At 45.9% G+C, this 23,247-nt stretch overlaps 1 protein-coding gene across 1 annotated transcript in view; it reads right to left on the bottom strand.

Annotated features, from left to right (window-relative positions):
• Positions 1-23,247, bottom strand: part of tmem178b (transmembrane protein 178B) — a 354,992-nt gene that overhangs the window by 309,788 nt on the left and 21,957 nt on the right. The gene's annotated exons all lie outside the window — the stretch shown is intronic.

Below are 23,247 nucleotides of genomic sequence, written 5' to 3'. Positions count from 1 at the left end.
GATCCTTTGTCATCCCAGAACAGAGGCAGTAATCTTCTTGGTTGTGATTATGCAGGAGAATATTATATTGATCCTGTAAAATATCTCTGATTGGATCAACATTATTTTCTCTTGCATGGGAAGGTCTTACCCAGGAATGAATGTAATTCCACTACTAAAACTGTCTTACTGAAATCCTCCAATAAATCCTCAAAGCAGGGCTGTTAGTAATACCTTTATTAGACTAACTAAACAAGATATTTATATGCAGGGCTTTCCACTGTCACTCCACTTCCTTTTCTTTTTTAAATTATGAAAAAGAAGAGATGTGAGATTTCAAAGGTTTTCTTTCATACAGATGCAAAACAAGATAGCTTTCTTCCTGTGCTGAAACCCTGGTGCTTTTTCCCAGCAGGATTCCAACTGAAATAGCTTAAACCAACTGTGTATCTTTCATCAGTGCTGGACTACAACTCCCATCATTGGCTTGCTGAGAAAGATAGATATTTCAACCTGAATTTAACTACAATCACCACAGTGGCTAGAAGGAAGTACAGTATCCAAGCTAAATGGGCCTTGGATAAGCGAATATCTTGGATAATAAGGAGGGATTAAGGAAAAGCCTATTAAACATCAAATTAGGTTATGATTTTACAAATTAAGCACCAAAGCATCATGTTATACAACAAATTTGACAGAAAATGTAGTTCAATATGCAGTAATGTTATGTTGTAATTACTGTATTTATGAATTTAGCACCAAAATATCACGATATATTGAAAACATTGACTACAAAAATGGCTTGGATAATCCAGAAGCTTGGATAAGCGAAGCTTGGATAACTGAGACTCTACTGTATATCTACAAATTTAAATGAATACTCCCTTCACATAAACAGAATATAAATCCTGCTCATTCTCAATTTACTATTAATGTACTTTAATTAAATGCAGTTTTGGTTACACTTTTACTGTAAGGTTTCATCTACTATAAAAGAAATTAAGTTCCTACACTTTTGCATTACAAAAGTGATAAAGATGTCCTAATCCCTCTAAAAACTGCAATTGTATTATATGGTCAGTCTAGACCAGTGGTTCTCAACCTGTGAACATCCCCAGATGTTTTCAACTCCCAGAAATCCTAACAGCTGGTGAACTGGCTGGGATTTCTGGGAGTTGTAGGCCAAAACATCTGAGGACCCACAGGTTGAGAACTACTGATGTAGACACATATAAGGCAATCACTGCAGTTAAACTGTATTCTGTGTGTCTACACTGCATTATATGGCAATGTAGATCCAGCCTTAGTCTTGAATAGACAAGACTCATTAGCTTTATAATAGGCCTGTTTCTAGCATGAAAACTGCACAGCCTTCTGCATGTTTGGACTTTTCCTGTGAGTGTTGCTAGAACAGAGTTTCTCAAATTGTGTTCCTCCAGATGTTCTGGAGTTCGGCTCCCACAATTCCTAACAGCTGATAAACTGTCTGGGATTTCTGGGAGCTGAAGTCCAAAACACCTGGAAGAGAGCACAGTTTGAGAAACACTGTGGTAGAGGAACTATCAAGGAGAACCTGAACTTCAAAATGTGTGACTACGGCACTGCTGCTATGATAGACTTGAAGCATTTCACTGATGAAACTTTCAAGACTGGACTTGCTATACAGCTCAGCCTTAAAACATTGCTGGTGACTATTGAGTGATAAATTGAGACCATTCGTTTTTTTGACCAAATCAAATGAGAAACCATGGGTCTGCAAGTGAAGGTCAAGGATGCAGTTAGTCATTTCCAAGTGGTATTAGAGATCACTTTCTTTTCCAGCATGATCCTTCCATCTTGTGGGAGGTCCATCCTTGAGAAATGAATACTTTTGCAATTTCTGTATGATTTGCTAGATGCAGCCATTTCTGGGCAACACACATCCTCCAAGTCACATGTACCCCCTTAGTTGTTTTTGAAGTTCCCTTTGCCCCCCATATGCTACTGTCACAGCTAGAAACAGATTGCAACTTTCTGGCATGATCGTTGTAAAATAGTTCTCTATGTTGTAGAGAGTTCTTGCTGTTCTTGCTGAATATGGTAGAACCTCAGCAGTAGCAGTGCATTTTCATTAACACAACCCATTATGTTGTGGGTGGCAGGCAGAATTTCTCCACCCCAGCTCTAATAGCTAAGACTATAGAGATAGAAGTAATTCGGTCACAATGATCCAGGCCCTCATAACTTCTCAGCTGGGTTACTGTAATGTGTTCTATGTGGGGTGCCCATGAAGATTACTCAGAACAGAACTTGGTCGGCAGAATTTGTCAGCAAATGGAAAGATGTTGTTGCAAGTTTGAAAGAACTCCCCCAATTACCTCTGTGCTTCCAATCCTGATTCAGTGTATTTAGTATGTGAAGCCCTATATAACCTGTGCTACCTCCCAAATCATCTAGTTTATTTTAAGATCCTCAGCTGAGGCTCCCATCCAAGGGCCTTAGTGAGCAGAGGTGTGTTTTGTATATTAAGGAGATAACCTATTCTGCTGTGTTGCCCCAACTCTAAAACCACTTCTTAAAAAAAGCACAACAGGAACCAACATTACAGGATTCCTCATACCAGGTTAAGAGGTGTTTAAAAGGATAACATGCAGAAATAGTTAGTCTATATGTTTTAAGTTAAGTCACTGATAATAATATGTACTCAATGACAGAATTAACTGGTTAATTGACTAACGTAGATAGGCATGTATATATCAAAATTATTATTACCTGACTATATCTGCTATGATTTGTTGTTTTGTTATGTACCATACCTATAATAAACAGTTTACACAAAAAAGATGTTTTTATTTTCTCCAGCATTTCCAAAGACTAGGTTGTATCAGTCTGTTTGTTCCTATAATTTTACATTGCCTTTAGCAAGGAGGAACATACATTTTGCTGAGGAAGAATGGAATATAGTGATATCTTTCTCAAATATATTTCCATAATATATTGCAGAGGGTTAGAGTGGGTTGCCATCTGAGAGCCTGATTTAAAACAAGTTGAAAAGGTCCAAGCATGGATTACAGGCAACACTTCCAATATTTTCCTTCCGTCTTTGACCAAAATAAAAAAAATGATAATTTCAGCATTCCAGAGATTCTCTCCTAAGGATAGTTAACTACTTTGAAACAGTCATTTGGGGTTAAAAAAAAAAGATGAGTTCATACTTTGAGACAAACTTTGAGGAAGGGAAAGGTCACACAAGAGAAACATCAGTAATCGAGGGCATCAAATAGACACTTGGCTGAAGGATATGATCTCTCAAAGCCCTCTGAAACTAGACTGGCAAAAACAAAACAAAAACAGTGACAGGTATCAGCCGGCTCCCCTGTGTCTCCTACGAAAACCACAGGAAAATATATCCATGTTTCGAACATCATTATCCTGAAATGTCAAAGGAGTCACCCTTGCAGCAAAAAAGGCTATCAGAAACAGGAAAGCATTCGGCATAATCACTTGAAAACTTCCAGACAAAAAGGTTTCTATTTATCACAGTCTGGATTCAATGGATAAAGAGACTGTTTCCATATCTGTTATATTATTACCACATTCTAATCAGCAGTGGTTCCCACATCAGCAAGGCAATGAATGCATTCTAGGTTTCAGTTTCAACTTTAGAGGAGATATCCAAGGTTCTGAACTGTAGCCTCAAAATATGTCAGTGTCTTGGATAGTTTCTTTAAAGTTCAGATGGAACCTGCAGCCGGTTCACTGCCCCTCTGAAATAGGAACCAACAGCTGCCATGAATTCTACACAAATGACTATTCTAGGTGTGTAAAAGCTAAGACAGAATATATTCTCAACCCAATCCAGTATTTCACAAACACATGCCAAAATCAGAATTATAACACCTCTAAAAGAAGGAATGGACCTTTCCTACTATATAGAAAGTGAGGAATCTTAGCCCTGCTCAATAGTTTGAATTATTACTCCCGCAATCGCTTAGCATTAGTCCTGCTTGGTAGGACTTCTACAGGTTTTAGGCCAAAAACATCAGGAAACACAAAGATCTCTCATATCTCTTGCATCGTGTTCTTTTCAAAACACACATACCCATGGCTGGTTAACTTGGAAACAAACCGCTAGTAACACCAAATTCAGCTTCCTTTCCAGAGGAAACAAAGGCTTGGAATGAGGATTTTCACTTGGATTGCAATGCATCTGAGAAGTTAACCAGCCCTCTCTATACTGATGAGAGTCACTTTAAAACTGATTGAATCCATTCTGCCAGTTGTTTTTTAAAGTTAAAAATCAATACAAGATAAAGGCATCTATGCAAACGTAACTTGTCATTTTATTCAGATATAAGCAGATGTTCTGGTGACACAGAAGATAAGAGAGCTCCAAGTTGGGCTCCATTTATTTTGAGATGCTAGGCTCTGATAAATCGTGGAAATTCAGGAAGGATACAGACCACAGGATTTTACCTATTGAGTAAAAGACAAGCAAAGTTACTTGTTATGACTTACAGCCCAGGGCTGCTTTTTTGAACAGACCTGGGCCTTTTCACACTACACAATTATAGTACTATGATTCCACTTTAACTGCCATTAAAATCATTTGGGAAATCTTGGGGTTTGTAATTTGAGGGACACTAGAACTCTCTGGTTGAGAGTTCTGAATGCCTGCCCTGAATTACAAATCCCAGGATTCCATTGGATGGCAAGTGCTATGGCATTAGTGCTATAATTGTGTGATTGGGAGCCCTCCTGGATTCGAGGCTGACTCTTGAGGCTCAGGTGTCGGCCGTGGCCGGGAGGGCCTTTGCACAATTAAAACTTGTGCACCAGCTGCGACCATACCTCGAGAAGTCTGATCTGACCATGGTGGTCCATGCCTTAGTTACCTCTAGACTGGACTATTGCAATGCGCTCTACATGGGGCTGCCTTTGAAGACGGCTCGGAAATTGCAACTAGTACAACGCTCGGCAGCTGTGATGACTCATGGGCCATGTAGTCCCATTCCTAGCGCTGTTGTGACAGATGAAGAGGAAAACTTGGGTTTTCCACCGTTTCAGCCAGAATTGGAACTTTCCCAGCCAGAATTGGAGCCTTTGCACCTGCAGGAGGTTTGTCTTCCAGAAATCTGCCAAACAAGCCCTGAGTCAAAATCTCCCCCATTTTCTCGCCGTAATTATTATCAACAACAAAAAGGAGTTCAACAGGCTAATCGCAGAAGCCTGAGAATCGCAGCCAGGCATTCAGCTGATTAAGCCTGCTTTCATGAGAAACTTTAGGGAGTCATGCATCTGGACACAGAGATTGACTTTCGGTTCTGTTTCCCCAGAGAAGTGTTCTTTGGTGGGAAAACGAGACCCTATTTAGGTTCTTTGCCCTGTAGGAATCTTGCGGAGTCAATTCGTCAGCTACTGGAGTAGGTTGTGTGTGGACAGCGCTACTCCCGCTTCCAAGCCTTCGTTCCCGCTTCCAAGCCTTCGTTCCTGTTTCCAGCCTTGTTTTGCTCCACGGACCTTGCCTTGCTTCCTAGGACTCAGCCTTGCTTTCCAGGACCTTGCCAAGTATTTACCACGGATTTTGTCCCTGTTCCTCGTTCCTTGTTGCCTTGTATCAAGCCTTGTGTTTCAAGAATCAAGTTTACTTCCTAGCCTTGCATCAAGTTCCTTGGACTAAGAACCTTGTCATCTCCCCTCACTTTGCTTGGCAAAGTGAGTGTTTCGGTTATTGGATTACAACTTTGGACCTTAATATTTTATATTGGACATTGTTTTCCTGGACTATAATTGACCTTTCCTGAAAGGTCTTCTTCTGAACTATATTCTACACTTATTTTTATTGACTTTACATATTTCCTTAATAAAGATATTACATAGATTCTGGCCTCTGTGTATGGTTATTGGTGCTCTGCAGCCTGGGTCGTGACAGTTTGACTCCGCCACCCTAAGCACCAATTAACCTAGGCCAGAATGTCTACCGGAGCCGGACCGGGGGCCCAGCCACTCAGCTACACCATCGACAAGGATGAAGTGGACCGCATCCATGATAAGCTCAATGCGCAGGAGGGAGAAATAAGGGGATTGAAGGAACGCGGAATCCGTCTCCCGGCCCTGGCGTTGCCAACCAAGTTTTCTGGAGAAGCTTCTAAGGTTCATGTTTTCCGTCGCCAATGCCAGGCTTATCTAGAGGCCCGAAATGCCGAGTTTCCCCAAGAAGACATCAAGGTGGCGTGGATTTACAGTCTCCTAGACGGGCCAGCGGCCAACTGGGCGACGGCACTGTTCGATCAAGTCTCCCCACATCTGAGATCAGCGCAACATTTCTTGGATCACCTTAAGGCGACTTGGGGGATCGAGGACAATTTGGAGGCGGCCGGCCACAAACTCCGGCGCCTCTCCCAAGGGGACAGACCCTTGTCCCAGTACATAGCCGAGTTCCGAGTGCTGGCCCATAACACCGGCTGGAACGACATAGCCCTCAGAGGACAATTTCGGGAGGGTCTCAACATCGAGATGCTGGAGGAAATCTCCAAGGTGGATCCTCCACACTCTCTTGAAGCACTCATTGATCAATGTTTACGAGCTGAAGTCATGCTTGCCAACAGAAAGCAATGGATCCGAGGCCAGAGCGGTAGGGCTGGAGCGAAACCTCCCGCTCCCACCGGCATCCAGCCGCGTCCAGTGTGGAGACCCCCGCCACCAGCCCCATACCCCAGAGGAAGCGAGGAGGTGCCGATGCAGCTGGGCAATGTGCGTCCCAGGTTAGATACTGCCGAGAAGGCCCGCCGCCAACGCCTAAATCTCTGTTGGTACTGCGGAAACGGGGGCCACTTTGCCAGAGAGTGTCCAGCCAAAGGGAAGCCCGCCGCCCGTCTGGCGGCGGCGTCCTCCATGGAGACGAAGGCGTCTGAGGCGGCTGGCGTGAAGCCGGCGGGGGAAGCCAGCGACCGGGCGTAGAGAGGCTCGCCAACCCGGTCAAAAACCCCACTCAAGAGCCGCCAACCGGGGTCCTATTTCTCCTAGTGGTCACCTTGTGGTCAGCGAAAAAAGGACCCGTCATGATCCATGCCATGATAGACTCAGGAGCCACAAACAATGTCATTGATAGAGAGTATGCCGACTCTCTGGGATTACAATATCACGATTTCAAGAACGCCCGTGTGGTGCAGGCCATAGATGGCCGCCCCCTCAAGACAGGTCCAGTAAGCCAATGGTCAGAACCCACCAGAATGTGGATAAGGGAACACATGGAAGAGATTTCCTTCTTTGTTACAGAGGTTCCCCACTTCCCTGTGATTTTGGGAATTCCGTGGCTGACACTCCACGACCCAAACATCTCCTGGTCCAACAGAGAACTGCAGTTTGCTTCAAAATACTGCCAAAACCATTGTCTGGTAGCCAAGGTCTGCCATGCCACAGACGCTGAACCCATCATCACCTTGCCCAAGAAATAGTCAGACTTTTGGGATGTATTCAATGAAAAAGAAGCCGAGAAACTACCCCCGCATAGACCTTATGACTGTGCCATTGACTTGGTGGAGGGGGCCCCGATCCCGCGAGGGCACCTCTACTCCCTGACTGAACCGGAGCAAGAAGCTCTCAGGGAGTTCTTAGAGACAAACCTCCGCAAGGGGTTTATCAGACCCTCTCAATCCCCAGCTGCTTCCCCAGTGATGTTTGTGAAAAAGAAGTCAGGGGACCTACGCTTGGTGGTGGACTATAGGGCATTGAACAATATCACTAAGTGAAACCGATATCCACTGCCTTTGATCTCGGTCCTCTTAGACCGGCTTCGAGGGGCCAAGGTTTACACCAAACTGGATCTTCGAGGAGCTTATAATCTAGTTCGCATCAGGGAAGGGGACGAGTGGAAGACTGCTTTCCAGACTAAATTCGGTTTATTCGAGTCCCTGGTCATGAATTTCGGTTTAAGTGGAGCTCCCGCAACGGTCCAGCATTTTGTCAACGATATCTTTCAGGATTATCTAGACCGGTTCTTGATTATCTACTTGGACGACTTTTTGGTGTTTTCTAGATCACAATCAGAGCATGAGAACCACGTCAGAATGGTGTTACAACGATTGCGGGATCATGGACTTTATGCCAAGCTGGAAAAATGCGCTTTTGATCTACAAGAGGTAGATTTCCTGGGATACCGTGTCTCGCCACTAGGGCTCACCATGGACCCGGCAAAGGTTTCAGCAGTATTGGAATGGCGGGCGCCAACCAACAAGAAAGAGGTGCAACGTTTCTTGGGGTTCGTGAACTACTACCGCAAGTTCATTCCAGACTTTGCCCGCTGGTCTGATCCAATCACCAGCTGCATCCGTGGGAAACAGCCTTTCCGCTGGACAGAGCAAGCAGAGAAAGGTTTCCAGCAACTAAAGAAATTATTCACGTCCCAGCCAATCCTCCAGCACCCAGATCCTGAAACCCCTTTTGCCGTGCAGGCGGATGCCTCCGATGTGGCAATTGGGGCTGTACTCTTACAACCAGTGGGAGATCATCTTCACCCTTGTGCCTTTTACTCCCGTCAACTGACCGCACCAGAGAGAAATTACACTATTTGGGAAAAGGAACTTTTGGCCATAAAGGCAGCCTTTGAAACTTGGAGACATTGGTTAGAAGGGGCCAAATTTCCCATTGAGGTCCATACTGATCATCGGAATCTAGAGCATCTAAGAACTGCCCGCAAGCTAAATCAGAGGCAACAACGCTGGGCTTTATTCTTTGAGCGTTTTAACTTCCAAATCCATTATGTAACCCCAGCCCAGACCAAGCAAGCAGATGCTCTGTCACGGAAACCGGAATATGCAGCAGGGCGCAAAGAGACCTTTGAGTCCCAACTGCTGCAGCCCGAGAACTTTGCCACGCTCACAGTGGGAAACACCAAATCCACTCTAATTGAATCAACTCCCTATATTCCAGGGCCCCTTTGTGCTCAGGAAATCAGGGCCAGTCAACAAGCAGATGCCTGGGCTCAGGACCAACTTCGCCAAGGACTACATTTTCCCTTCTCACTTAAGGATGGGTTACTTTGCTATAGAAATCGTGTCTACATCCCTCCAGGACCGGGCAGGGAAAGGACACTTCGTCTGAGTCATGACTGCAAGCCAGGAGGACATTTCGGACTATTTAAAACCATGCATTTGATCCTAAGAGATTTCTGGTGGCCCAAGATCCGCAGGGATGTGGAAAAATATGTCAATACCTGCCCGGTATGCCAGCGTTCCAAGACAAGAAGGGAGAAGCCCTCAGGGCTACTGCATCCCCTTCCTACACCATCCCGTCCATGGGAGATAATTTCTGCGGATTTTATCACCGACCTACCACCTTCCTTTGGATTCACCACGATCCTAGTGGTGGTGGACCTTTTTACCAAATTAGCCCATTTCATTCCCTGCAATGGCCTCCCCATGGCCAAAGAGACTGCAGATTTATTCCTTCAGCATGTTTTCAGATTACATGGATTGCCCAAGAGTTTGGTCACAGACCGTGGGTCTCAATTCACCTCTCGTTTCTGGAAAGCACTACAAAAACTATTGGGCATAGACTCTCGTTTATCTTCGGCTCACCATCCCCAAACGGATGGGCAAACTGAGCGCACCAATGCCACTTTGGAACAATACCTTCGCTGTTATGTAAACTATCAGCAGGACAATTGGGCTTCCCTGTTGCCGCTGTCGGAGTTTGCCTACAACAATGGTGTCCAGGCTTCAACTAAAGAAACCCCGTTCTTTGCAAACTACGGCTTCCATCCACGTTTCTTTCCTTCAGTCATTGAAACCTCAGAAGTCCCTGCAGCAGAGGACTGGCTGCAAGAACTCACAGCGGTGCAACAACTTTTGCTCCAGCAACTAGATCAAGCCAAGGAGGACTATAAACGCCACGCTGACAGTCATCGCCAGCCGGGCCCCGAAATCAAGGTAGGAGACCGGGTTTTCCTGTCCACTCGTTTCTTGCCCTCCCACCGTCCCTGCCGGAAGCTAGATGCCCGTTTCATTGGTCCCTATCCAGTGGTGGCACAACTAAACCCCGTGACTTTCAAACTCCAACTTCCGCGCTCTATGCGCATCCATCCAGTGTTTCATCGCTCCCTGCTCCTTCCGGCGGATGGTGTGCGCCCTGATGTAGACCGGCCGGCCCCCACTCCTGTTTTGGTGGATGGGGAGGAGGAATTCGAGGTTCAGGACATTTTGGATTCTCGCTTTCACCGCCGCCGCCTTCAATATCTCATTGTGTGATGACTCATGGGCCATGTAGTCCCGTTCCTAGTGCTGTTGTGACAGATGAAGAGGAAAACTTGGGTTTCCCACCATTTCAGCCAGAAAAGGAACTTTCCCAGCCAGAAATGGAGCCCTTGCACCTGCAGGAGGTTTGTCTTCCAGAAATCTGCCAAACAAGCCCTGAGTCAAAATCTCCCCCTTTTTCTCGCCGTAATTATTATCTCCAGCAAAAAGGAGTGCAGCAGGCTAATCGCAGGAGCTTGAGAATTGCAGCAAAGCATTCAGATGATTAAGCCTGCTTCCGTGAGAGATTTTAGGGAGTCATACATCTGGACACAGAGGTTGACTTTCATTTCTGATTCCCCAGAGAAGTGTTCTCTGGTGGGAAAACGAGGCCTATTTAGGTTCCTTGCTCCCGGAGGAATCTTGCGGAGTCGATTCGTCAGCTACCGGAGCAGCGTGTGTGGACAGCAACTCCTGCTCTCAAGCCTTTGTTCCTGTTCCAAGCCTTCGTTCCCAGCCTTGTTTTTCTCCCCAGATCTTGCCTTGTTTCCCGGACCTCGCCAAGTAATTACCACGGATCTTGTTCTTGCTCCTCGTTTCCTTGTTGCTTTGTATCAAGCTTTGTGTTCCAAGAATCAAGTTACCTTCTAGCCTTGCATCAAGTTCCTTGGACTAAGAACCTTGTCATCTCCCCTCACTTTGCTTGGCAAAGTGAGTGTTTCGGTTATTGGATTACAACTTTGGACCTTAATATTTCATATTGAACATTGTCTCTTGGGACTAATTTTGACCTTTCCTGAAAGGACTAATTCTGGACTATTTCATACACTTGCTTTTATTAACTTTATATATTCCTTCAATAAAGATATTAGATAGATTCTGGCCTCTGTGTATGGTTATTGGTGCTCTGCAGCCTGGGTCGTGACAGTTTGACTCCGCCACCCTAAGCACCAATTAACCTAGGCCAGAATGTCTACCGGAACCGTGCCGGGTGGCCAGCCACTCAGCTACACCATCGACAAGGAAGAAGTGGACCGCATCCGTGACAAGCTCAATGCGCAGGATGGGGAAATAAGGGGTTTGAAGGAGCGCGGAATCCGTCTCCCGGCCATGGCGTTGCCAACCAAGTTTTCTGGAGAAGCTTCTAAGGTTCATGTTTTCCGTCGCCAATGCCAGGCTTATCTAGAGGCCCGTGCTGCCGAGTTTCCCCAAGAAGACATCAAGGTGGCGTGGATTTACAGTCTCCTAGACGGGCCAGCGGCCAACTGGGCGACGGCACTGTTCGACCAAGCCTCCCCACATCTAAGATCAGCGCAACACTTCTTGGACCACCTTAAGGCGACTTGGGGGATCGAGGACAATTTGGAGGCGGCCGGCCACAAACTCCGGCGCCTCTCCCAAGGAGACAGACCCTTGTCCCAGTACATAGCCGAGTTCCGAGTGCTGGCCCATAACACCGGCTGGAACGATATAGCCCTCAGAGGACAATTTCGGGAGGGTCTCAACATTGAGATGCTGGAAGAAATCTCCAAGGTGGATCCTCCACACTCTCTTGAAGCACTCATTGATCAATGTTTACGAGCTGAAGTCATGCTTGCCAACAGAAAGCAATGGATCCGAGGCCAGAGCGGTAGGGCTGGAGCGAAACCTCCCGCCCCCACCGGCGTCCAGCCGCGTCCTGTGTGGAGACCCCCGCCACCAGCCCCATACCCCAGAGGAAGCGAGGAGGTGCCAATGCAGTTGGGCAACGTGCGTCCCAGACTAGATGCCGCCGAGAAGGCCCGCCGCCAACGCCTAAATCTCTGTTGGTACTGCGGAAACGGGGGCCACTTTGCCAGAGAGTGTCCAGCCAAAGGGAAGCCCGCCGCCCGTCTGGCGGCGGCGTCCTCCACGGAGACAAAGACATCTGAGGCGGCTGGCGCGCAGCCGGCGGGGGAAGCCAGCGACCGGGCGTAGAGAGGCTCGCCAACCTGGTCAAAAACCCCACTCAAGAGCCGCCAACCGGGGTCCTATTTCTCCTAGTGGTCACCTTGTGGTCGGTGAAAAAAGGACCCGTCATGGTCCATGCCATGATAGACTCAGGAGCCACAAACAATTTCATTGATAGAGAGTATGCCGACTCTCTGGGATTACAATATCATGATTTCAAGAACGCCCGTGTGGTGCAAGCCATCGATGGCCGCCCCCTCAAGACAGGTCCAGTAAGCCAGTGGTCGGAACCCACCAGAATGTGGATAAGGGAACACATGGAAGAGATTTCCTTCTTTGTTACCGAGGTACCCCACTTCCCTGTGATTTTGGGAATTCCATGGCTGACACTCCACGACCCAAGCATCTCCTGGTCCAACAGAGAACTGCAGTTTGCTTCAAAATATTGCCAAAACCATTGCCTTGTAGCCAAGGTCTGCCATGCCACAGACGCTGAACCCATCATCACCTTGCCCAAGAAGTACTCAGAATATTGGGATGTATTCAATGAAAAAGAAGCCGAGAGACTACCCCCTCATAGACCTTATGACTGTGCCATTGACTTGGTGGAGGGGGCCCCGATCCCGCGAGGACACCTCTACTCCCTGACTGAACCAGAACAAGAAGCTCTCAGGGAGTTCTTAGAGACAAACCTCCGCAAGGGGTTTATTAGACCCTCTCAATCCCCAGCCGCTTCCCCAGTGATGTTCGTGAAAAAGAAGTCAGGGGACCTACGCTTGGTGGTGGACTATAGAGCATTGAACAATATCACTAAGCGAAACCGGTATCCCCTGCCTTTGATCTCGGACCTCTTAGACCGGCTTCGAGGGGCTAAGGTTTACACCAAACTGGATCTTCGAGGAGCTTATAATCTAGTCCGCATCAGGGAAGGGGACGAGTGGAAGACTGCCTTCCAGACTAAATTCGGTTTATTCGAAACCCTGGTCATGAATTTCGGTTTATGTGGAGCTCCCGCAACGTTTCAACATTTTGTCAACGATATCTTTCAGGATTATCTAGACCGGTTCTTGATCATCTACCTGGACGATTTTTTGGTGTTTTCTAGATCGCAATCAGAACATGAGAACCACGTCAGAATGGTGTTACAATGATTGCGGGATCATGGACTTTATGCCAAGCTGGAAAAATGCGCTTTTGATCTACAAGAGGTAGATTTCCTGGGTTATCGTGTCTCGCCACTAGGGCTCACCATGGACCCGGCCAAGGTAGCGGCAGTATTGGAATGGCGGGCGCCAACCAACAAGAAAGAGGTGCAACGCTTCTTGGGGTTCGCGAACTACTACCGCAAGTTCATTCCAGACTTTGCCCGCTGGTCTGACCCAATCACCAGCTGCATCCGTGGGAAACAGCCTTTCCGCTGGACGGAACAAGCAGAGAAAGGATTTCAGCAACTAAAGAAATTATTCACGTCCCAGCCAATCCTTCAGCACCCAGATCCTGAAACCCCTTTTGTCGTGCAGGCGGACGCCTCCGATGTGGCGATTGGGGCTGTACTCCTACAACCAGTGGGAGATCATCTTCACCCTTGTGCCTTTTATTCCCGTCAATTGACCGCACCAGAGAGAAATTACACTATTTGGGAAAAGGAACTTTTAGCCATAAAGGCAGCCTTTGAAACTTGGAGACATTGGTTAGAAGGGGCCAAATTTCCCATTGAAGTCCATACTGATCATCGGAATCTAGAGCATCTAAGAACTGCCCGCAAGCTAAATCAGAGGCAACAACGCTGGGCTTTATTCTTTGAACGTTTTAACTTCCAAATCCATTATGTAACCCCAGCCCAGACCAAGCAAGCAGATGCTCTGTCACGGAAACCGGAATATGCTGCAGGGCGCAAAGAGACCTTTGAGTCCCAGCTGCTACAGCCCGAGAACTTTGCCACGCTCACAGTGGGAAACACCAAATCCACTCCCATTGAATCAACTCCCTCTACTCCAGGGCCCCTTTGTGCTCAGGAAATCAGGGCTAGTCAGCAAGCAGATGCCTGGGCACAGGACCAACTTCGCCAAGGACTACATTTCCCCTTTTCGCTTAAGGATGGGCTACTTTGCTATAGAAATCATGTTTACATCCCTCCAGGACCGGGCAGGGAAAAAGCACTTCGTCTGTGTCATGACTGCAAGCCAGCAGGGCATTTCGGACTATTCAAAACCATGCATTTGATCCTAAGAGATTTCTGGTGGCCCGCAAGGATGTGGAAAAATATGTCAACACCTGCCCAGTATGCCAGCGCTCCAAGACAAGAAGGGAGAAGCCCTCAGGGCTTCTGCATCCCCTCCCTACCCCATCTCGCCCATGGGAAATAATCTCTGCGGATTTTATCACTGATCTACCACCTTCCTGTGGATTCACCACGATCCTAGTGGTGGTGGACCTTTTTACCAAGTTAGCCCATTTCATTCCCTGCGATGGCCTTCCCACGGCCAAAGAGACTGCAGATTTATTCCTTCAACATGTCTTCAGATTGCATGGATTGCCCAAGAGTTTGGTTACAGACCGTGGGTCCCAATTCACCTCTCGTTTCTGGAAAGCACTACAAAAACTATTGGGCATAGACTCTCGTTTATCTTCGGCTCACCATCCCCAAACGGATGGGCAAACTGAGCGTACCAATGCCACTTTGGAACAATACCTTCGCTGTTATGTGAACTACCAGCAGGACAATTGGGCTTCCCTGTTACCGCTGTCAGAGTTTGCCTACAACAATGGGGTCCAGGCTTCAACTAAAGAAACCCCGTTCTTTGCAAACTACGGCTTCCATCCACGTTTCTTTCCTCCTGTCATTGAAACCTCAGAAGTTCCCGCAGCGGAGGACTGGCTGCAGGAACTCACAGCGGTGCAACAACTTTTACTCCAGCAACTGGACCAAGCCAAGGAGGACTATAAACGCCACGCTGACAAACATCGCCAGCCGGGCCCCGAAATCAAGGTAGGAGACCGGGTTCTTCTGTCCACTCGCTTTTTGCCCTCCCATCGCCCTTGCCGGAAGTTAGATGCCCGTTTCATTGGTCCCTATCCAGTGGTGGCGCAACTTAACCCCGTGACTTTCAAACTCCAACTTCCGCGCTCAATGCGCATTCATCCAGTGTTTCATCGCTCCCTGCTCCTTCCGGCGGATGGTGTGCGCCCTGATGCAGACCGGCCGGCCCCCACTCCTGTTTTGGTGGATGGGGAGGAGGAATTCGAGGTTCAGGACATTTTGGATTCTCGCTTTCACCGCCGCCGCCTACAATATCTCATTGACTGGGTGGGTTTTGGCCCTGAGGAACGCTCTTGGGAAGACGCTTCCACAGTCCATGCCCCCGATTTAACCCGCCGCTTCCATCAGACCTATCCCGCCAAGCCGCGGCCTCGCGCCTCGGGGAGAGAGTCCCAGTTTGAGAGGGGGCTTGAGGAGGGGGATAGTGTGATGACTCATGGGCCATGTAGTCCCGTTCCTAGTGCTGTTGTGACAGATGAAGAGGAAAACTTGGGTTTCCCACCATTTCAGCCAGAAAAGGAACTTTCCCAGCCAGAAATGGAGCCCTTGCACCTGCAGGAGGTTTGTCTTCCAGAAATCTGCCAAACAAGCCCTGAGTCAAAATCTCCCCCTTTTTCTCGCCGTAATTATAATCTCCAGCAAAAAGGAGTGCAGCAGGCTAATCGCAGGAGCTTGAGAATTGCAGCAAAGCATTCAGATGATTAAGCCTGCTTCCGTGAGAGATTTTAGGGAGTCATACATCTGGACACAGAGGTTGACTTTCGTTTCTGATTCCCCAGAGAAGTGTTCTCTGGTGGGAAAACGAGGCCTATTTAGGTTCCTTGCTCCCGGAGGAATCTTGCAGAGTCAATTCGTCAGCTACCGGAGCAGCGTGTGTGGACAGCTACTCCTGCTCTCAAGCCTTTGTTCCTGTTCCAAGCCTTCGTTCCCAGCCTTGTTTTTCTCCCCAGATCTTGCCTTGTTTCCCGGACCTCGCCAAGTAATTACCACGGATCTTGTTCTTGCTCCTCGTTTCCTTGTTGCCTTGAATCAAGCTTTGTGTTCCAAGAATCAAGTTACCTTCTAGCCTTGCTCAAGTTCATGGACTAAAGGACCTTGTCATCTCCCCTCACTTTGCTTGGCAAGTGAGTGTTTCGGTTATTGGATTACAACTTGGGACCTTAATATTTCATATTGGACATTGTCTCTTGGGACTAATTTTGACCTTTCCTGAAAGGACTAATTCTGGACTATTTCATACACTTGCTTTTATTAACTTTATATATTCCTTCAATAAAGATATTAGATAGATTCTGGCCTCTGTGTATGGTTATTGGTGCTCTGCAGCCTGGGTCGTGACACATTGACTGGGTGGGTTTTGGCCCCGAAGAACGCTCTTGGGAAGACGCTTCCACAGTCCATGCCCCCGATTTAACCCGCCGCTTCCATCAGACCTACCCCACCAAGCCGCGGCCTCGTGCCTCGGGGAGAGAGCCCTATTTTGAGAGGGGGCTTGAGGAGGGGGATAGTGTGATGACTCATGGGCCATGTAGTCCCGTTCCTAGCGCTGTTGTGACAGATGAAGAGGAAAACTTGGGTTTTCCACCGTTTCAGCCAGAATTGGAACTTTCCCAGCCAGAATTGGAGCCTTTGCACCTGCAGGAGGTTTGTCTTCCAGAAATCTGCCAAACAAGCCCTGAGTCAAAATCTCCCCCATTTTCTCGCCGTAATTATTATCAACAACAAAAAGGAGTTCAACAGGCTAATCGCAGAAGCCTGAGAATCGCAGCCAGGCATTCAGCTGATTAAGCCTGCTTTCATGAGAAACTTTAGGGAGTCATGCATCTGGACACAGAGATTGACTTTCGGTTCTGTTTCCCCAGAGAAGTGTTCTTTGGTGGGAAAACGAGACCCTATTTAGGTTCTTTGCCCTGTAGGAATCTTGCGGAGTCAATTCGTCAGCTACTGGAGTAGGTTGTGTGTGGACAGCGCTACTCCCGCTTCCAAGCCTTCGTTCCCGCTTCCAAGCCTTCGTTCCTGTTTCCAGCCTTGTTTTGCTCCATGGACCTTGCCTTGCTTCCTAGGACTCAGCCTTGCTTTCCAGGACCTTGCCAAGTATTTACCACGGATTTTGTCCCTGTTCCTCGTTCCTTGTTGCCTTGTATCAAGCCTTGTGTTTCAAGAATCAAGTTTACTTCCTAGCCTTGCATCAAGTTCCTTGGACTAAGAACCTTGTCATCTCCCCTCACTTTGCTTGGCAAAGTGAGTGTTTCGGTTATTGGATTACAACTTTGGACCTTAATATTTTATATTGGACATTGTTTTCCTGGACTATAATTGACCTTTCCTGAAAGGTCTTCTTCTGAACTATATTCTACACTTATTTTTATTGACTTTACATATTTCCTTAATAAAGATATTAGATAGATTCTGGCCTCTGTGTATGGTTATTGGTGCTCTGCAGCCTGGGTCGTGACAGCAGCCAGGTTTCTAACTGGAGCAAATTACAGGGCACGTTCAACGCCTCTGTTTAAGGAGCTCGACTGGCTGCCGCTTACTTTCCGAGCCCAATTCAAGGTGCAGGTTCTTACCTACAAAGCCCTGAACGGTTTGGGACCCAGCTACCTTAGAGACCGCATTTCCACCTACGAACCCGCACGATCTCTTCGCTCGTCGGGAGAGGCCCTTCTCTCGCTTCCACCACCCTTGCAGGTGATGTTGGTGGGGACGAGAGAGAGGGCCTTCTCTGTCGTGGCCCCCCAGCTTTGGAACTTGCTCCCTAGGGAGATTAGGCTGGCCCCCACCCTCCTCTCCTGAAAACCTGGCTTTTCCGGAAAGCCTTTGATGAGTGAATTCTGTTGGTTCAAGTTGTCTGCCTACATAATAATAGACCCACTGATTCGCCTTCTTATTGTCATTATTGTCATTTCTAGTACTTTAATGACTATGTCAATTACGTAACTACCTCCCCCTGATTTGACACATTCGCCCTTTGGCCTAGACTTGTGTTTTATATCTGTTTCTAACGCTTTTTTCTGCAATATTGTTTTTATGATGGTTTTACTGATATTGTTGATTTATTGTTGTAAATTTATGTGTTTTGATTTGTTTTTATATTGTGATGTTGGGCAAGGCCCCATGTGAGCCGCCCCGAGTCCCTACGGGGAGATGGGGTGGGATACAAGAATAAAATTCTTATTATTATTATTATTATTATTATTATTATTATTATTATTATTAAAAGGGCCCCTGGAGATTTTAGAAGTGTTTTCATTATTTTGCTTAAAATAAGTACTGGGTTTTGGCATGGGTCTAAAAGTTATCGTATCTGAAGTGGCCAACATATAGTAAATATGTGAGTGTATTCATTTTGTGACAACCTAGTTCTCCTGAACTCTCACCCACTGGCAACACCAGTAGTCAGCCTGACATGAAAGCTGACACTGTCTGACAGCCATTCTTCTTCTCTTACCCTCAACAAGCATTAACGTCTGCAATTGCCATCTCTCTTGTGAAGATGTCACATAATATTTTATGTGCTGAAAGGCAAAGATCAGTGACAGTGCAGCTACAGTGGGAGAAGTAGAAAGTTGATTCTGATGTTAGAAAAGCCTCATATTCATCTTAGGCATAGGGTAAATATGGATACCACAAGGAAGGAGAGTAAAATGGGAAGTGGATCCCAGGAAGGAAAAAGCTCAAGGAAGGGAACAATCTGTGATGTAAAGGAAAGCCATCTCAATGTACCATTAATCCTTTACTGAAAGAGCACCATTCCCTAGACTAGGGGAGGAAATACCCCACTCTTGGTCCTGTGATCCATCAGAAGAACCATTCCACTCCCTGAAGGGTCATGAGGAGAAAGAACTCTTCCCTATCACAAATCTTGAAACCTTGTCTAATTTCCTCCTTCCTCTCTTGCATTAAAGTGGAATATGTACCGTAGCTTCAGCCCATAAGCATGCTAATGGAGTGATCGGAGTTCAGGTCCAAAACATCTAGAGGGCATCAGGTAAGTGAAACCTGGTTTAAACACTATGATACAGAACAACAGTGGACATAAGAGGCCTTTCAGATGCTGTTTGACTTCAAGGGACAGCACCCCAAGAACAATAGCCTGTGATAATTAATACTGGGAGTTCCTCTGAAGGATTGCAAAATTCCCAACCTTAGCCTAGGAGTCTTACTTAGACATTAAATAGGAGGCTGAACATGTGGACCTGATCTGTGGTCAGATTCATACTAGGATGACAATGCCAGCTTCAATGCTACCCATCCTAAAAGTTGCACACAGGTCTTGAGCTATTCCATCTACTATATAGCCCAGGTCTAAGAAAATTAATTGACTGTATTGAGCAAGTGGAGTCATGTTTGGATTGGCTTCTACATCATCTGAAGACAATTTCCATAATTGTAAAAGTTGCCCAAGCCAAATACACACAAAAGACCCATATTGCTCTTTCTATAAGGAGGACAAGAAATGGGACTTTATGGCCAAAAAATATATTTAGCTGCAACACAATTATGTTGCTTATGTGGGGGCTTACCTTCTTTGGGAGAAAAATATCAACCTATTGGCCAAACTCTTGAAGGAAAACATAAGGATAGCTGGAGGCAGAGGCTCTCAACCCTAGCATAGGACTATATCATTGAAGCTGTTCATTGTATTTATTTGAGATGATACTCTTGAATGAAGCAACTATCAGACATAGCCAAGGCAATATCTGTGAAGTCTAGAGCCATAGGCCAAGATCCTGTTTGATACAGATAAAAAGTAAAGCTTCACCATTGTATTTTTTCTCATTTGGCCATGTAATGGGAGCTAGAAAATGCCCACATATTCTGCCATTGTGAACCAGTAGCCATTTAAGTGAGGGACAAACCTAGATACCATTCACCTACCGCTACACATGAAGAGTACTTCACTTTTGAATTGTCCCGTGTTTTGTTTCCTCATAACTGCACTCTAAATTCTTTGCATGACTCTCACAACCTGATTCTCACAACCCATTTCCATATGTCTGTCTTGGAACCTTTTCTCCTGAATCTACACCATATTCGTGGCATAGAACTTCTATTCTCTGATGAACAATGAAGCTATCAGATTTCTTTTGCAATGCTCTTTGGGGCAAGAAAGAGTTTTTCTTGGAGACCCACTTCTTTACCTGGATGAATATGAACCCCGGGGAAGAAACAAGGGCACTGGTGGGAGTTCTCTGTTTCCTCCTATACAAGTTGTTACATGACTGTCATTGCCATGGTATTTTCCTATCAAGCGTTAAGTGATGGATCTAACATCTGTCACATGTTGTTCACTCACTCTCTCATCTTCTCCCCAAGGTAAGACTGAGTGCAATGCAATGTTCTGTCAGTTTGGAGGGTATCTGTGTGACTTTTCCCCCTTTTTCTTTTGTGAGTATGAAATGCTTTCATCATACAGAGAAAAGGTCAGTGAAATGTGTCTTGTACTTGGAAGGAGCAAAAGTCATGCTGTTTAGAGGCAAGAGATGCAACTATGGATTTCCCACATGGTGTAAATGTAGAAATTTGCTCTGTAACAGGTCAGACCATGCAATGAACTTGAAAGGAGTTCACAGTGCTGAACTTTATTCTCCAAAATTGGTCCTGTATCTTGAATTTTGTTGCTGTGTGCACTTCGTATCATTTCTGACTTTTGGCAACCATGGGATTTTCTTGTAATATTTGTTCTGAGAGGGGTTGTCATTACACCCCTTTGAGTCTGAAAGAATATGACTTGTCCAAGGTGGGTTTCCATGGCTGAGCAGGGATTCAAACTCTAGTGGACTAGTCCAGTACTTAAACCATTGTACCATGCTGGCTCTTTATGATAGTACATACATTTGAAAATGTTTCTTCCTTCTCCCTCCACCTTTCTTCCCCTCTTCTCTCTCAAAGGCAGCATTATTCCAGAACAAGCAGCATTACCACTATTCTCTGCATCAATGGTATTGTTTAGCATGATCTGGTTCTGGGCTGTCAAAGCCTGCGAGAGAGGGAAGATGATGCAGATTCAGAAAACAGTGTAGAACAGAGGGTGAAGACAGGAAGGAAATAGATGGACAGGTCTCTAGGCAAATATTACGTGATTGCGTGTGTGTATGTCTTCAAGTTATCTGTTGACTTATGGCAACTCCATTAATTTCACAGAGCAAGGAATACTAAGAGACGACCTTACTAGCTCCTTCCCCTGAAATACAGCACCTGATATTCCTTGGCAGTCCTCCATCCAAGTACTAACCACAAATGACCCTACTTAGATTCCAAGATCAGATAGGATTTGGTGCCTTATGGGTGTTTAAGTTGGAAATTATCTAATAAATGATAATGACAGCCAGATCTTTCAAGACCCTGGACAGAGCCTAGGGTACAGACCATAAGGGTCTAGGCCCGTGGTTCTCAACCTTTGGGTCCCCAGATGTTTTGGTCTTCAACTCCCAGAAATCCTAACAGCTGGTAAACTGGCTGGGATTTCTGGGAGTTATAGGCCAAAACACCTGGGGACCCACAGGTTGAGAAACATTGGTCTAGGCTTAGCTTTTATACTACTAGGTTCTGCCTAATTTCTGAGAAGTGCAAAGTCTTTGTCAAGAAGCCCTGTGGTGAGAGTTCATATGCTGGAAGGTGAACTAACTTGGTCTTGAGTAGAAGGATTGCTGGGTTTAGTATTGGGACACAAACCCATTATTTCTTCTGTCTGCCCCTTTGCCCTTCAACATCTTTATTCATAGACTGATTCCTGCTGAACATCAGCTTTTATTGGTTCTGACTATTCTCAATGGAATGTCACAAAGTACCCTACAAGCAGAATGTCACTCACTCACATGGAAAAGATTAGCACTACAGTGCAAGGGTTTAGTTCATAATAATACAGTAGAGTCTCGCTTATCCAACATAAACGGGGTGGAAGAATGTTGGATAAGCTAAAATGTTGGATAATAAGGAGGGATTAAGGAAAAGCCTATTAAACATCAAATTAGGTTATGATTTTACAAATTAAGCAATAAAACATCATGTTTTACAACAAAATGACAGAAAAAGCAGTTCAATACAAGATAATGTTATGTAGTAATGACTGTATTTACAAATTTACACCAAAACATCGCAATGTATTTAAAGCATTGACTACAAAAACTCTGACTACTAAAGGGCTGACTGAGTTGGATAATACAGAATGTTGGATAAGCGAAGGTTGGATAAATGAGACTCTACTGTAATAAAACTTTATTTATACCCCGCTCCATCTCCTGAAGGACTTGGGGTGGCTTACACTGGGACAAGCCTAAAACAGTATTACATCAATAAAAACAGTAACACAATAAAATCACAATATAATAACACATCTTACAAAAGTGGGTGGGATCGAGAGGAGGGCCTCCCCAGCAGATCTTAGAGCCTGTGTGGGTTCATAGGGGAAGATGTGTTCACAAAGATAGGCAGGTCCTGAGCCATTTAGGACTTTATAGGTAATCACCTGCACCTTGAATTGGGACCGGAAACTGATCGGCAGCCAGTGGAGCTCTTTTAATAGGGGGGTTGTAGTGAACAAGTAAGGCAGCCTATTTTCAACCAATGCTATAGCTAGAGATGTCAGCACCAAGACAGGAGATGGATGGTAAAGAAGAATCAAAGTGAAAGCAAATAGGCTGTCAGAAATTAGGACCAGATTCAGAGGACGTAAAAGTAGAATAGGGAAAGAATCAGAAACAAGGTCCTAGTTCCATCTATGGTATTCTAGGCAAGAGCTGTTACTTTTGCTGCTGGGAGTTTCTCCTGGCTTCCTTTTAATCTAGGTCACTGAGGGGGCAGAGAGAAATAAAACAAAGAAATTTAGTTGGGGGGGGGGGTCTTGGTGCTATTCTTAAAATAAGAAGACTTACCTATGTTTGCTCACAATGCTACTTTCCATCATCTTCTGGACTCTAAAATGTCATCCTGAAAGAGATGCTGCAGAACTTATAAAATGCCCTTCCTCATATAACAACCCCCAGAATCCCCTTGACACTGGTCATGGACATGCTGAAAAAGGGACATAGAGTTGTAGTCTAAAAAAGTAGCTTTTCTAAGCATTACTCTAGTGCTAAATAAAAT

This window comes from Anolis carolinensis, chromosome 5 (genome assembly GCF_035594765.1).
Source record: "Anolis carolinensis isolate JA03-04 chromosome 5, rAnoCar3.1.pri, whole genome shotgun sequence".
Taxonomy (NCBI): domain Eukaryota; kingdom Metazoa; phylum Chordata; class Lepidosauria; order Squamata; family Dactyloidae; genus Anolis; species Anolis carolinensis.
This window is presented reverse-complemented; position numbering and strand designations above follow the sequence as displayed.